At 39.2% G+C, this 14,681-nt stretch overlaps 1 protein-coding gene across 1 annotated transcript in view; it reads right to left on the bottom strand.

The window, feature by feature from the left end:
• RHOA (ras homolog family member A) overlaps positions 1 to 14,681 on the bottom strand; it is a 47,535-nt gene that overhangs the window by 28,244 nt on the left and 4,610 nt on the right. The window contains exon 2 of the mRNA XM_037049722.1: positions 14,474 to 14,551. The gene's annotated coding sequence lies outside the window, so the exon portion shown is untranslated. The remainder of the gene's footprint in view (positions 1 to 14,473; positions 14,552 to 14,681) is intronic.

Here is a 14,681-nt window from a genome sequence, read left to right as displayed (position 1 = left end):
GGCCCACAAACCAGGCATGTGCCCTGACTGGGAACTGAACCAGCAACCTTTTGGTCTGCAAACTGGCACTCAATCCACTGAGCCACACCCACTAGGGCTCTTATCACCTTAAATATAGTAAAAGCCTAAGAAAAGACTAGTAGTCCTGTAATATTTTAGAGAGTAGCAATTGTGAACTATGATGAAGAGATTCACTATGGAGATCCAAAATAACTTTGTTATAAACAGCTAAAGTACTGAAGATTGCAAACTATGTTTTCCCATAAATTAGAAGATTCAAGGTTACCTAAACATAGTGTTTTTTCTAAAATGAAACTTTTCCCAATCTAACTAGTAACTATTTTTTAAGGCCAAGAGTCTTTCAAAGCCTACAACATTCCTCTCTTGCACTGTAGTTAAATGTTCCCAAGTAGAAGAGAAAGAGCCTAAAACTTATGCATCATCATCACTGTTAATGATCATGATTATTCACTGCAGTTGGAGGAAGGTATAATCACATGCACTCCAATTCCTACCCCACCCACAAATTCTGGAAGAGGCCAGCTGACTGACACACGATCCCAGAGTTGCAGGTATTTCTTAACCACCTCTCCGCTCCCCACCCAAAACACCACCACTAACCTTACTTGGCCAAACATTACATTTGGTTTTCAAAATCTGAGTCCCATTCTGGGTATGTCTCATGAGCATTCAGCATCTACCATACAGACTACTCAAATAAAACCAGAAATATTATGTGGATAGGTCCCATGCAGACTAGCCAGAGTAATAGGTTCTACTAAAAATTAATTTCAGTTGTAGGTGGCAAAAGAGTAAAATGAAAGCCATTTATAGCAGTGCACGAGGAGCTACGCTATCTGAGAGTTAATCTGGGCTCTGTCACTCACTAGCTTTGTGTCCTTTTACAACTAGCTTCCTAATCTGTTGAGTGGACAATAGAACCTTCTAAATAGGATTGGTGTGAAAATTAAATAAGATATTACACAAAAGAGCTTACCTATACTGAAAATAGGTCAGTGTTTAACAATGTCTGTCATTATTACTTAAGTCTTTTTTTAAAAAAGATTTTTACTTATTTACTTAGAGGGGAAAGGGAGGGAGAGAGAATGGGAGAGAATCCACCAATGCGTGGTTGCCTCTCACATGGCCCCCACTGGGAATCAAACCTGCGACCCTTTGGTTCACAGGCCTGTACTCAATCCACTGAGCTGTACCAGCCAGGCTACTTAGGTCTTATATGGACAAATTAGTAACTCTAACCTTCAAATTCCAGAATTTGAAGACCAGTTATTTTTTCCAAAATGAAACTTTTGCCAGTCTAGCAACTAATTGTTTTTCCAAAGTGCATGTCCTATGCATACTTCATCCCAACTTCTTCCTTCTCATTTAAAAACACGTGTGCATACTCTGTCCAAAAAGTATCCAGCCCAGCCATGTAATATGAAAAATAGAGATGTTTGTAACAGATACAAAAACACTTCATTGTACATAGGACAATGAAGCAAGCCTCAGTCCCCTTTGAGGTAGGCACCTTGGGACCTCACACAGTTCTCCCAACTGTAGCACAATGTCCTTCTGCTCTGGTAGCAGATACTGCAGAACAAATTTTGCTTCAACACATTTCATACCAAGATCCTACATCAAAATCGCGGACACAGGAGTTTTTGGAATCTCCAGATTAGCTTTTAGTTCTTGCACTGTCAGTGGCTGACCTTTGTTGACTGCTGTCTGGCCATGTTCAACATTCACAGGTGTTCTGCTTGTTGTAGGCCTTCCAGAACGTGGATCCCTTTCAAGAGGCCCTCGACCATCTTTGAAGCATTTGCGCCACATTTGCATTTGCACTGCACTCACTGCATCGTCCCCGAAAGCATTCTGAATCATCAGAATAGTTTCTGAGGAGGCATGTTCACACTTAATGCAAAATGTGACAGATTCATTGCTCTACTTGCTCAGTAATTTTTAATGTGACAGCCACACAGCTCAATGACATCTACTGCCCCCACTGACTAACTAGTACAATAAAGTTGTTCACACATGTGCATTCCAGTCCACTTTCCTTGGCTGCCAAGTTACGTGGATGTCACGCAAACCTTTCTTGTTATATTAACAATGGCTGGGCCTTCTCCCCCAAAAGACTGTGTGCACGCATGGGTGGGTATGGGTGTGTGTGTGTGTGTGTGTGTGTGTGTAGTGTTGTGTTTTATCTTTCACTGCCCAGAACTAAAGGCCCATGAATCTTTAGGTCCAATGTTTCTAAATTCAGCAATCTTCAGATTTTAGAAAGGTAATACGGTGCAAATTCTAAACATTCTGTAACACACCCAATGGGTTAACAGTGTAATTAGTAAAATAAATGAATATTCACACTAAGTAGGATAAAGACTAAACAACCTCATCAGTTCAGTTGAGGTTTTGAACATCAAATGAGTTTGTGATTTTTATAATTCTCTGTATGGTGGTTATAAACACCTTAAGCTACTGCCAATTTGTGTTAAACACACACACCCTCCTCTCAACATATTTTTCTTTAAATCCTCACTGGAGGGCATGCTTATTGATTTTAGAGAGAAGAGAATACAATAGAAGGAGACAGAGAAACATCAGCATGAGAAACACTGACTGACTGCATGACTCGACTGGGGATTGAAACTGCAACCTAGGCATGTGCCCTGACCGGGAATGAAACCTGTGACCTGTCGGTTTACAGGATGACACTCCAATGAAGCCACAATAGCCAGGGCCTCTTAGTACTTTTAAAGTACCTTTTCCAGTGCCCTCAAATCTGATTTTTCCATCACTCACAGCCATGCTGTTAACTCAGAGAAGTGGACAGAGTCCCTACTACTGTTTCTCTTGGGAAATTAAAACAAAATAGGTTTTAAATTAGGTGAGTTGGGGATTGAGTGTGGTGTGCTTAAACTCCAGGACAGTAATTTAAATTCCACAACCTAAATTAGTTGAATAATATTTTTCATCTCAAAAGTTCTTTTTTCATTTTTAGGGCATTTTTCCGCTTTCTTTTAGCCGAGTAATTTTGATAACTTGTTTAGGGTCCACACATTTTTCAGTACTTATTTTCATAGGCTCACCATAAATCTGCCTCTACTCACAATTTTTAGCTTATATTTGGTACATAAAGAGCCACCAAAGATGTTTGAAATGGTGTTACCAGGTTACAATAAGTGTATTACACAGACATTTATTAGCCAAACATTTGTTATAAGCAAGCACAAGACAGCTGTCAAGCCAAAAACAGGAGAAATAATTTGACTGAGTAACTACTGCCTCTGCTGGATCAAGATCTTTATAGTGTTTTGGAAAGATAATGAATAAATTTCCATGCAGATAAAATAATCACCACTTTAAAAATTACTAATTCAACATACTTGAGATAATTGTAATTTTACCTCATAATTCTTCAAAGGGACTAATTATGCAAGCTTGATTACAGCAAGCTTTCTACCATTTCTCAACCAACCATGAAATAAAATAATTTACTACAACATGGCTTTGGACATGATTTAATTTTTATTTTTTTCCAGCATTCATTAAACACTGGACACACAGATTAGAAATTGAGTAAATAAGACTTATCCTGTTGACATCTATATATTTCAATTATGTAATCCAATTAAAATTTTTAAATTTCTCTCCAAATAAATTATTGTTATAATTATGGTAGACTATTAAAAAGTAATGTCTAGTCTTTTGGAAACTAAACTTGAAAATTTAAAAAGCAATTTTAAGACACATAAAAATCCTGTGAATTTCATGCCCTGGCTGGTGTAGCTCAGTGGATACATGCGGGCTGCAAACAAAAGGGTCTCCAGTGCAATTCCCAGTCAGGGCACATGCCTGGGTTGCAGACCAGGTCTCCAGTGGGGCCACGTGAGAGGTAACTACACACTGATGTTTCTCTCCTCTTTCTCCTTCCCTTCCTCTCTCTCTAAAAACAAAATATTTTTCTTTAAATCCTGTGAATTTCATTAATAATAATCCTAGCATACATAAAAACTTCCACCCATGCCCTGGCTGGTGCAGCTCAGTGGACTGAGCGCGGGCCTGTGAAGCAGAGGATCACAGTTCGATTTCCAGTCAGGGCACATGCCTGGGTTGCAGGCCAGTTCCCTGCAGGCCAACTCCCAGCAGGGGACGCACAAAAGGCAACCATACATTGATGTTTCTCTCCTGCTTTCTCCTTCCCTTACCCTCACTCTAAAAATAAATATTTTTTTTGAATCTTTAAAAAACAAACCCAGAATCCCCCTCTGAACTCATTTCTTATCTTAGACAACTGTTTAAGTCTAACTGGCCAGTAGCTCAGTTCACAGTAATTTAAAAAAATACACGCTTGGATGAGAAGAGGTATGGCCTTTGACAAAAAGGTAGGAAACAGAAAAAACCCTGCTAACTGGGCTCAGAAATGTAAAATGAGGAGGGAAATATCATTCAGGCCATGCCAAAGTCCTAGACTGGGGCAACAGCCTCCAAGGACAGACCTCAAAAATCCTTTAGAAGGAAACACCTCAACCATTATACATGGAAGCTGAAGACCCAGATACTATAAGACAGAAAAAAGAAGTCATATGCTGCAAAAACAAGCTTTAAAGCTTAAAGAAGTAAACTTCAGTTATTAAGAACACAATGATGCTACTTTAGTTGTCTAAGATGTCAATTTTTCTACAAGACCAATACTGCCTTTCCCTAAACACACATGAATCCCAGGAGTTTAAAATTTGTCCTACAATGCATCCTCTTGAAGTAAAGCTAAATCAGAACCATAAAGCTGAAAATAAAGGTCAAAATTCAGCCTTTTCTCCAAACAGTCCTAAAAGTAACAACCAAACTACAATCAAATTTTTGTTCAAATATACCTGGCAGAAAGAAAATGTATCCTTTTTATAGACACACCCTTTTCTAATACCCTCCATTCTCCCAGTTTCTACCCTTTGTTAAATATGTATCTTAAATGAACAGAATACATACTGCTTTATTAAGCCAGAGGACCAAAACAAACAAACAAACAAACAACCCCCACACACACACATACACAACACCCCATATTTCAATGGTTTCAATGCAGTGGGCAGAAACCTGTCTTAGAAACTCCAGGCTCACCCACACCCAGGACTGTGCCTGGCACACAGGAAACACCACTAAACATTTGGGAAACTAAATTGGAAACATAAAGCCATTTATTTTGTTTACAGACTACATAGGGAAACCTCTGGCAAAAAGGCCCAAACTACCATCTGTCCATTTGTTCGTAATGAGCTTAAGCTTGGTATTGCCATTATGTGGCCCTATTGATTAAACAGTTGCCAAGGTTTGAAGCTTGTTCAAGGGTCCTTGGAGAGTGAGGGCAGCACACCAAACACAGGTAAAGGCAAGCAGAGGAGGGTGACAAAGCCTCCAATATAATGCCAGCTGAGTCACCCAGACTTAAATTCTTTGGGAGGTGGAAGGGCAGGAAACACTGCTGAAGGGACATACCTTCTGGGCATCCTATCAACCACTTCAATATTCCAAGGTTAACCTTAAATGGATGCACAGAATCAGGACTGGACTTTGTGCAGCCTAACTCCACTACACTGCCCCAACCAGAGAAGAATGAACTACAAGGTAGTAGCCCCACCGAGGTACCTAATGACCTGTTAGAGTTTTTCAGCGATGACAATGCTCAGCCAGGCACTATACATTCTGGCACAAACATCTTTATTCCTCTCAAGGCTCCACAATTAGAATACTAAAAACTCTTCAGGGTGGGGCCTGAACGCCCATTTAAATTTTTTTTAACTGAGGTGAAGATCACGTAACAGTGTTAATCGTTTACAGTGTGCAATTTCAGTGATGTTTAGTGCATTACCAATGCTGTGCACCCACCAACACTATCCAGTTCCAAAACATTTTCATCACCACTAAAGAAAATCCACACCCATTAAGCAGTCAGCCCCCATTTCAGTACCTCCCCCAGTACCTGGCAACCACCAATTTGCTTTCTGTCTCTATGGATTTACCTATTCTAGATATTTCATATAAATGGTATATAATGTGTGGCCTTTGTGTCTGGCTTCATTTACTCGCATAATGCTTTCGAAGTTCATCCATGTTGTAGCATGTATCAGTGCTTCATCTTTTTTAAGTGGCCAAATAATATTCCCTTGTATGGTATACAGCACACTTCTTTAGCCATTACCTGTTGATAGACATTTGGATTGTTTCCAACTTTTGGCTTATTGCTGCTATGACCATTTATGTACAAGTGTTTGTTTGAGTACCTATTTTCAATTCTTTGGGGTATATACCTAGGAATGAATGGAACTGCTGGGTCATACAGTAATTCTGTATTTAACTATTTGAGAAATCATCAAACTATTTTCCACAGTGTATACTTCGAAATATCTTGCCAAATAATCACCAAGACTTATTGTTAAGGGGAAAGAATAAGATGCATAACAGCGTGATGAGCAGCAAGTCTGTACCTAAAAAAGGAAAAGTATATTATACATATAGACACTATCTCTAGAAGGATACATAAGATGCAGTGACATGTTTTTCTCTGAAGCAAGGGCCTTGGGAAGCTGAGATACAAGAAAGGTTTCATTTTCATGCTCTACCCCTTCTGCACTGTTTCATATTTATGCTTTATCAATCCCCTTGCTCTAAAGACATTCTTAAAACCCCCAAGGAAGCAATACTATGACAGGAGAACTGAGCTCTGCGGTAGGAAGAATATCCATTAAAAAAATCTTTATTTTTAGAGAGAGAGAGAGAGAAACATCAGTGTGTGGCTGCCTCTCGTGTGTCCCCCCACTGGGGGTCCTGTAGCAACCCGGGCATGTGACCTGACTGGGAATCTGAAGACCCTTTAGTTCACAAACCAGCACTTAATCCACTGAGCCACACCAGCCAGGGCTAAAATTTTTTAAATATTTTATTTATTTTTTTTAGAGAGGGGAGAAAGGAAAGAGAAAGAGGGAGAGAAACATCACTGTGTGGTTGCCCCTTACACGCCCCAAATTGGGGATCTGGCCCACAACCCAGGCATGTGCCCTCCTGACTGGGAATTGAACCGACAACCTTTTGGTTTGCAGGCCCGTGCTCAACCCACTGAGCTATACCAGGCAGGACTCTTTCTAATGGAATATTTAAATCTATATTTAGGTACTTGTTTTTTGTATCACAAAAGAATTTTAGCACTTATTTTTGAACATATGGATAACATTATCTTTCTAGAGTTACACTTTTAATGCATAAGTATAAATAAAATAATTAAAAATATTTCTATAGATACAGAATTTAGTGCTACTATGTTTAATGTACATACTTATTTTTCCGGCAAAAAGCCCTAGCTGGAATAGCTCAGTGGATTGAGCGCAGGCCTGCAAACCAAAGGGTCGCAGTTTGACTCCCAGTGGGGCACATGCCTGGGTTGCAGGCCAGTTCCCAACAAGGGACACATGAGAGGCAACCATACATTAATGTTTCTCTCCCTCTCTCCTTCCCTTCCCCTCTAAATAAATAAAAATGTAAAAAAAATTTTTTTTGGGGGGGAGAATAAGCATTATACATTGCAAAATACAGTATACCCACCAAAAGTGGAACTGCTGGATTAATTTTTTGAGGAACCATCACACTACTTTCTACAGTGTCTATACCATTTGACAGTCCCACCGACAATAAAGTGCACATATTTAAAAAAAAACCAAACTAAAAATAAATAAATAAATAAATAAAATAAAACTAGTTAAAAATAGAAAACTTCAAAGCTTCCAAAGCAAACATTCTGTATCTTGATTGGATAACAGGTACACAGATGCATGTATTTATTAAAACTTATCAAGCTGTCATTTAAATAGGTATATTTTTAAATATATTTTATTGATTATGTTATTACAGTTATCCCATTCTCCCCCCTTCATTCCCCTCTACCCTGCACACCCTCTCCCACCCACATTCCCCCCCTTTAGTTCATGCCCATGTGTCTTAAGTTCTTTAGCTTTTACATTTCCCGTACTGAATAGGTATATTTATTGTATGCAAATTATACCTGAATGAAGATGATAAAAAACAACAAAAAACCTTCCCAAAGTGTTTCCGGTTTTGCAAATTTGATACCAAGTTTGGGAATCACTGCTCCTAAGCATCAGTGACCCAATAATGAGCTCTGTTGTATTTCCCCAAGTCTTAATTCTTAGGACAATACTTCACCCCAAAACAGACAACCAAAACAACCTCTTCCAAATCATATTAAAGAAGTTTGATTATTAGGGACTCTAAAATGTGATTTGAGTAACCAAAGTTGCAGGGCTACATAGCTGGCTCTGGGGCTAAGTCTTTCTCTCCCACAGAACTCTCACAGCATTCCATTATCACCCATTCTATAGAAAAAGAAACTGAGTTACAATGAGTCACATTACTGTCCAGAAACATAAGCTATGAAGTATAAGAATTAGTACTTAACCGTCATCCTTTCTTCAGAGTCCATGCTCCTACCTAAAATATTCTGCTGCCTTTCTTTACTGCACTTAAGACTTTCAAAAGATAAACCTTCCTTCTGAATAACTGAAAAACTTAAAAGAGATTTCATCGAGGAAAAATCTTCCAGAAAAAAACTCTGAATACAGTATTTCCAACAAAACTGCCTAATAGTGTAATAAAATTATTTTGTGGCAAAAAACCGTATCATTACAACATTAAATATCCACCATAAATGTATTTCCTTAGACTCTCAAAACCTAAATAACAAACAATAGGGTGATGTAAAAGTACACCAGAAAACTGATGTATCATTTGCTCTATGGGGGTCCATGGAAGAGGCAATGGAGAACAACTCATCAGCACCATAGGAACATGACTGCAATGAGAATAAGGTGAAATTAACAATGCACACATAAGTAGAATTGCAAGCATATGCTTCAAGTCAAAAATTTTTTTCTTTCTTTTTCCTCTAAGAAAAATTATCAAAATGTCAAAAAATTATTTAAAGTAATGTAATTAGGAGCCCTGGCTGGTGTAGCTCAGTGGATTGAGCGCGGGCCTGCGAACCAGGCGATCGCAGTTCGATTCCCAGTCAGGGCACATGCCTGGGTTGCAGGCCAGTTCCCTGCAGGGGATGCACGAGAAGCAACCATACATTGATGTTTCTTTCCTCTCTCCTTCCCTTCCCCTCTAAAAAGACAAATAAATAAAATATTAAAAAAAAATAAAGTAATTAATCTCTTTTACAGCAGCCAGGAGTTTCAGAGGATTAAAACCTATGTTTTGTCCCTCTTTCTTGTAAAAAAACAACAACAACAAAACCTACAAACCCAAAAGCCAAAATTAAACAAAAGAGAGATCCTTTTGTTTATTTATTTTTTAGAAGGGGGGTTAAGGGAGGGAGAGGGAAAGAAACATTGATGTGAGAGAGAAACATTATTCAGCTGCTTCACGTATGTGCCCCCAAAGAGAGGCCAAACCTGCAACCTAGACATGCTCCCTGACAGGGAACTGAACCCACGATCTTTTGCTTTGTGGGAAGACACACATACTAGTCAGGGCAAAACCATCAGTTTTTATGTGGGGACTGCTCCCCCACTTTTTAGTGAATTCACTCGGATGATGCTGGTTAACCAAGTTATACAGGTGAACAACACAGCACCAGTACAGTGTACTCTGAGCTCACCAACCCAATCAAGTCTCCACCCATTATCATTTATCCCCTCCATCCCCTCTCTCCACCCCACCTGGCCCTGCCCAATTCGCCACTGTTGTCAAGGCCATGAGTTTTTTCTTTCCCCACCACCCCTGGCCCCAACCCCTACTAAAATGACAAAGTGGTTCAGGACATTTTCCCTTAAGTTAGGGAGTTTTGTTGTAGGAATTATGGTCAGGATGCAGGATTCCAAAAACTGGAAAACTTAATGAATGAAAAAACAATTTCTAAACAATAAGGCTCAAGCCCTGGCTGGTGTAGCTCAGTGGATTGAGCCGTGGGCCTGCGAACCAGAGGATCGCAGTTCGATTCCCAGTCAGGGCACATGCCTGGGTTGCAGGCTAGTTCCCTGCAGGCCAACTCCCAGCAGGGGATGCACGAAAAGCAACCATACATTGATGTTTCTCTCCCTCTTTCCTTCCCCTCTAAAAGATAAATAAATAAATAAAATCTTAAAAAAAAAACCAATAAGGCTCAAAGGTAAATGAAGGGTATATATAGCTGGTACATGATAAATAAATGCTTCTGACTTCAAGATTAAAGACTCTTCAGCCACAATTCCAAAACATGAGTGTGGATGAGTTGACATGAATTAGAAATCATTCAAGAACCCTTCAGTTATAAAAGTTGGTGACAAGAGGTGGCAACAAAAAAAATCTCCAACCCACCATCTACTTTTCTATTTGTTGGAGAGGTGCCACCTCTGATGCTAATATTTACTGAAAATGGAAACACCAAACACGTCCTGTTTCTGATTTGCTCAGGTGGCAGTAAATAAATACGTGTAATTTTAAGCTTCCTTTTTAAAAAGATTTTATTTATCTTTAGAGGGGAAGGGAAGGAGAGAGGGAAAGAAATATCAATGTATGGTTGCCTCTCCTACATCCCCTGCTGGGAACTGGCCTGCAACCCAGGCATGTGACCTGACTGGGAATCGAACCATGATCCTTTGGTTTGCAGGCCAGGGCTCAATCCAGTGAGCTACACCAGCCAGGGCTAAGCTTCCTATTAGTAAAATCATTATTTGTCACTTTGAAAGCAAGTAGTCATTACGTAAAGACCATGTACTGATACCCTGAAAGAAAAATACTCTTGAAGGAGGCACTAGCTGTTAGAAAAAGAGTATTTACTAAGGGAGTAAACAAACTAATGTGCATTGAGCATTGTGCTCCTCGGGCACTATTTCATCTACAATTCCTACTAAATGGGTGTCTTCATTCCATAGACCTAGGTTCTGAGGCTCAGCAAAATAAAATTAACTGCTTAAAGAGAGGGATACACATATATACCTCTTCTATGGTAAAACTCCTTTGTAATGACATGGCCAAAAGCATTTCTGGTAAATATTCTGGTTTAAGCGAACCTACAGATCAAAAGCATAACTTTACTTTTGTTTTTTAATGCAAGAATGTTGAAACGAACAATTGAGAAAACAACTTTGAAAATACTCTGCCCTCCTATAAGAGAGGCCATCAATCAAAATACCCCCATGTGTTACTTGAAGCTACTTACAGGAGCCACTGCAAGCATCGAGGAACAACAAAGTACCACACCCACTGGTACCACGCCCACTGGTGCTAGGCTAGTTGTCCTATACCCAGCAGTTGCATTGGGCTAATCTCTGCCATGGATCAGGGCTTCAAACAGCCACATCTTGCAATTTATCAGCAAAGCCTGTCAGCACATCTTTCCTGTGTATCATAAGTCCCACCATCTCCATTATTACCATCCCTACCAATGCCATCATCTGTCACTGGATTTTTTTTTAAAATATTTTATTTATTTATCTTTAGAGGGGAAGGGAAGGAGAGAGGAAGGAAACATCAATGTATGGTTGCTTCTGGTGCATCCCCTGCAGGGAACTGACCCCTGCCGGAAACTGGCCTGCAACCCAAGCATGTGCCCTGACTGGGAATTGAACCGTGATCGTCTGGTTCGCAGGCCCGCGCTCAATCCACTGAACTACACCAGCCAGGACCTTGTCACTGGATTTAAAGAGCCTCCAATAAATCTCTGCTTCCATATTGGCCTCCCTATATAGCCCAGTGATTTTCAACCATTTTCATTTCATGGCACACAAACTACTTACTAAAATTCTGAAGCACACAAAAACATGTATTTTTTGCCGATCTGACAGAAAAATAGGTGTAATTTTGACACATTCACACCAGACAACTATTGTGTTATGATTTTTTATCTGACAATCTAAGAGAAAAAAGGTCAGTGCCCCTGACTAAACTGTCAGGTAGTGCATGTTTTACAAATTCTTGTGGCACACCAGTGTGCTGTGGCGCACTGGCTGAAATTTGCTGCTATAGTCTACTCTCTGTGGAACCGCCCAAAATATAAACAAATCAGACATCACTTTTCCATTATAAAAACCCTTTAATGGCTTCCCAATGCACTCTGAATACAAACTCTAAATTACCAGTTGCTATAAGATCTGGCCCCTGCCTACCTAGGAGACTTTATTTCAATTCCATGCCTTTCACTTGTTCTCTAAGCTTCAGCCCTTCAAGCCTTTTTCCTATTCCGTAAAAAATGACAAGCCCATCCCTTACTTGTCTATCATCAGTCTTCTCGACTAGGATAACAATTCTGTGCGCCCCTACGTTCATTGCAGCATTATTTATAATAGCCAAGATACAGAAGCAACCTATGTGTCCATCAATAAATGGATGAAGATGTGGTATATACAAATGCAGTATTACTCAGCAATAAAAATGAATGAAATCTTGCCATTTACAACAACATTCATGGACCTAGAGTGTTACTATGCTAAGTAAGCCAGACAGAGCAAGACAAATACCATATGATTTCACTTATATGTGGAATCTAAAAAAAAAAAAAAAGAACAAACAAAACAAAAACAGATTCACAGAAACAGATCAAACTGATGGGTGCCAGAGGAGAAGGGGGTGGTGGGATGGGTGAAAAAGGTGAACGGGAATATAGTCAATAATACTTTCTAAGTTTGCAGTGACAGATGATTACTAGACTTAGTGTGGTGAGCACATCGTAAGGTATACAGATGTCAAATTACTATATTGTACACCTGAAACTAATATATTGTATTCTAACCATAATTAACAATTTTTTAAAGATTTTATTTATTTACTTTTAAAGAGAGGGGAAGGGTGGGAGAGAGAAAGGGAGAGAAACATCAGTGTGTGGTTGCTTCTTACATGGCCCTACTGGGGACCTTGCCTGCAACCCAGGCATGTGCCCTGACTGGGAATCTACCCGGCGATCCTTTGGTTCACAGGCCTGCGCTCAATCCACTGAGCTACGCCAGCCAGTCCCAACCAGAATTAACTTTAAAAATTTTTTAAATAAAAATGAAAAGACTGATAAACATGTAGCTGTTCTTTTCTTAATGGAAAAAAGGAATAAAACTTCTATGAGCAAGGTTATTGATGTTTTTGTGATTATGAACAGCTGATGTGCTTTCCCTTTGTCAGTGAATTTTACAAAAGTAAATAGAAAAAAATAAACATAGGGAAAAACAAAGACAGAAGATAAAATAGAAAAATAAATAAAATGAGAAAAATAGATGGTGTAATTCCACACGAACTGACTTTTCAGTTCCATACCAAATGTTCATGTTTTAAGGAATACATTGTAAAACAACAACAAAAAAAACTCTGAGGGTATGGACCTTCTTGTCTTCTTCAGTGTCCCAGAACAGCACCTGGCATATAGTACCTATTCAGTAGTAACTATTCGTTAAATGAATGAATAATGAAAAAAGGACAAGCTAGCTTGGCCACTCCTCACATACCAAAAAGAATTCAAAGCTAACTCAAATCTCTACCATTGTATGCCTTCATCGTCACATAGCCCATCCCACAAAATGAGAATCCACACAGAGCCCAGGGAAAACAAGAAAAGGTGGTCAAAATGGTACCAGACCAGGACATTCATCACTGTATCCATTAAATTAAAAAACTATTTCCCTTATTTGTAATCGGTTAAGATATCTGAACAGCTGCTGGAGGGGCTGTTGTACCTGCTGTTAACATTGCTCCCTCCCAAGCCAGACCCACAGCTTACCCTTCTGGTAAGGAGGATTGTCCTGTTTCTCATTCTCTAGTTGGCTCATTTTCTATTGATAATTAGATATACCCACAGCACAGGCTGTGGATAAACAAACTGTAAAATGACCAAACTATGTAATCAAGAAAATGAAACCTTAGCCCTGGCTGGCGTAGCTCAGTGGATTGAGCACGGGCCTGCAAATTGAACAGAGGATTGCTGTTCAATTCCCAGTCAGAGCACATGCCTGGGTTGCAGGCTGGTTCCTTGCAAGCTAACTACCAGCAGGGGTCGCACAAAAGGCAACCATACATTGATGTTTCTCTCCCTCTCTCCTTCCCCTCTAAAGATAAATAAATAAATAAATAAAAGAAAATGAAACCTTGAAATGAAAAAAAAAAACAGAACAGGATGAGAGGAATGGTCCACAAGAAAAGTGTATGTGCAATACGGTGAGTCCATCCTCCTTGAAGATTAAGAAAGAGGTTAGGAAATATACCTTCGTCTAAAGAAACAGTACTTAGAAGAGAAAAAGGAAGTTAGAGTAGTATCTTAGGAAGAGGTAGAAAAATAAGACCAAACAGAAAAGTTATGGAGTAAGATAAAGATTTTAAGATTGGTGAAGAAAATCATTAATAGAAATATACCCACAATTCCCTAGAACTTACATTAATGTAGAATAATAATCTCTATTCCATGAGGATAGGAGAACGAAAGAAAAGGCTTCTATTTACATACCTTACAAATGCGCTGCAAGACTCACGGCTGTGTGGCAGAAGTTCTACAAAGTGCCTTGAACTTCTCAGGTGAAAGGCACTATAAAAACATTAAAAAATAAATAAATCGGGAATTATATCTATTCATTTTATGAGAAAAAAAAAACAAACAAACAAAACACAGCACAAGATGTAAATGGGCTTACCCAAACTTCTGTGAAGTAATGTAC

This window comes from Sturnira hondurensis, unplaced genomic scaffold (genome assembly GCF_014824575.4).
Source record: "Sturnira hondurensis isolate 20B ecotype Veracruz unplaced genomic scaffold, ASM1482457v3 Scaffold0006496, whole genome shotgun sequence".
Classification (NCBI taxonomy): domain Eukaryota; kingdom Metazoa; phylum Chordata; class Mammalia; order Chiroptera; family Phyllostomidae; genus Sturnira; species Sturnira hondurensis.
Note: the sequence above shows the minus strand (reverse complement) of the source record. Positions and strands in the feature narration are given on the sequence as shown.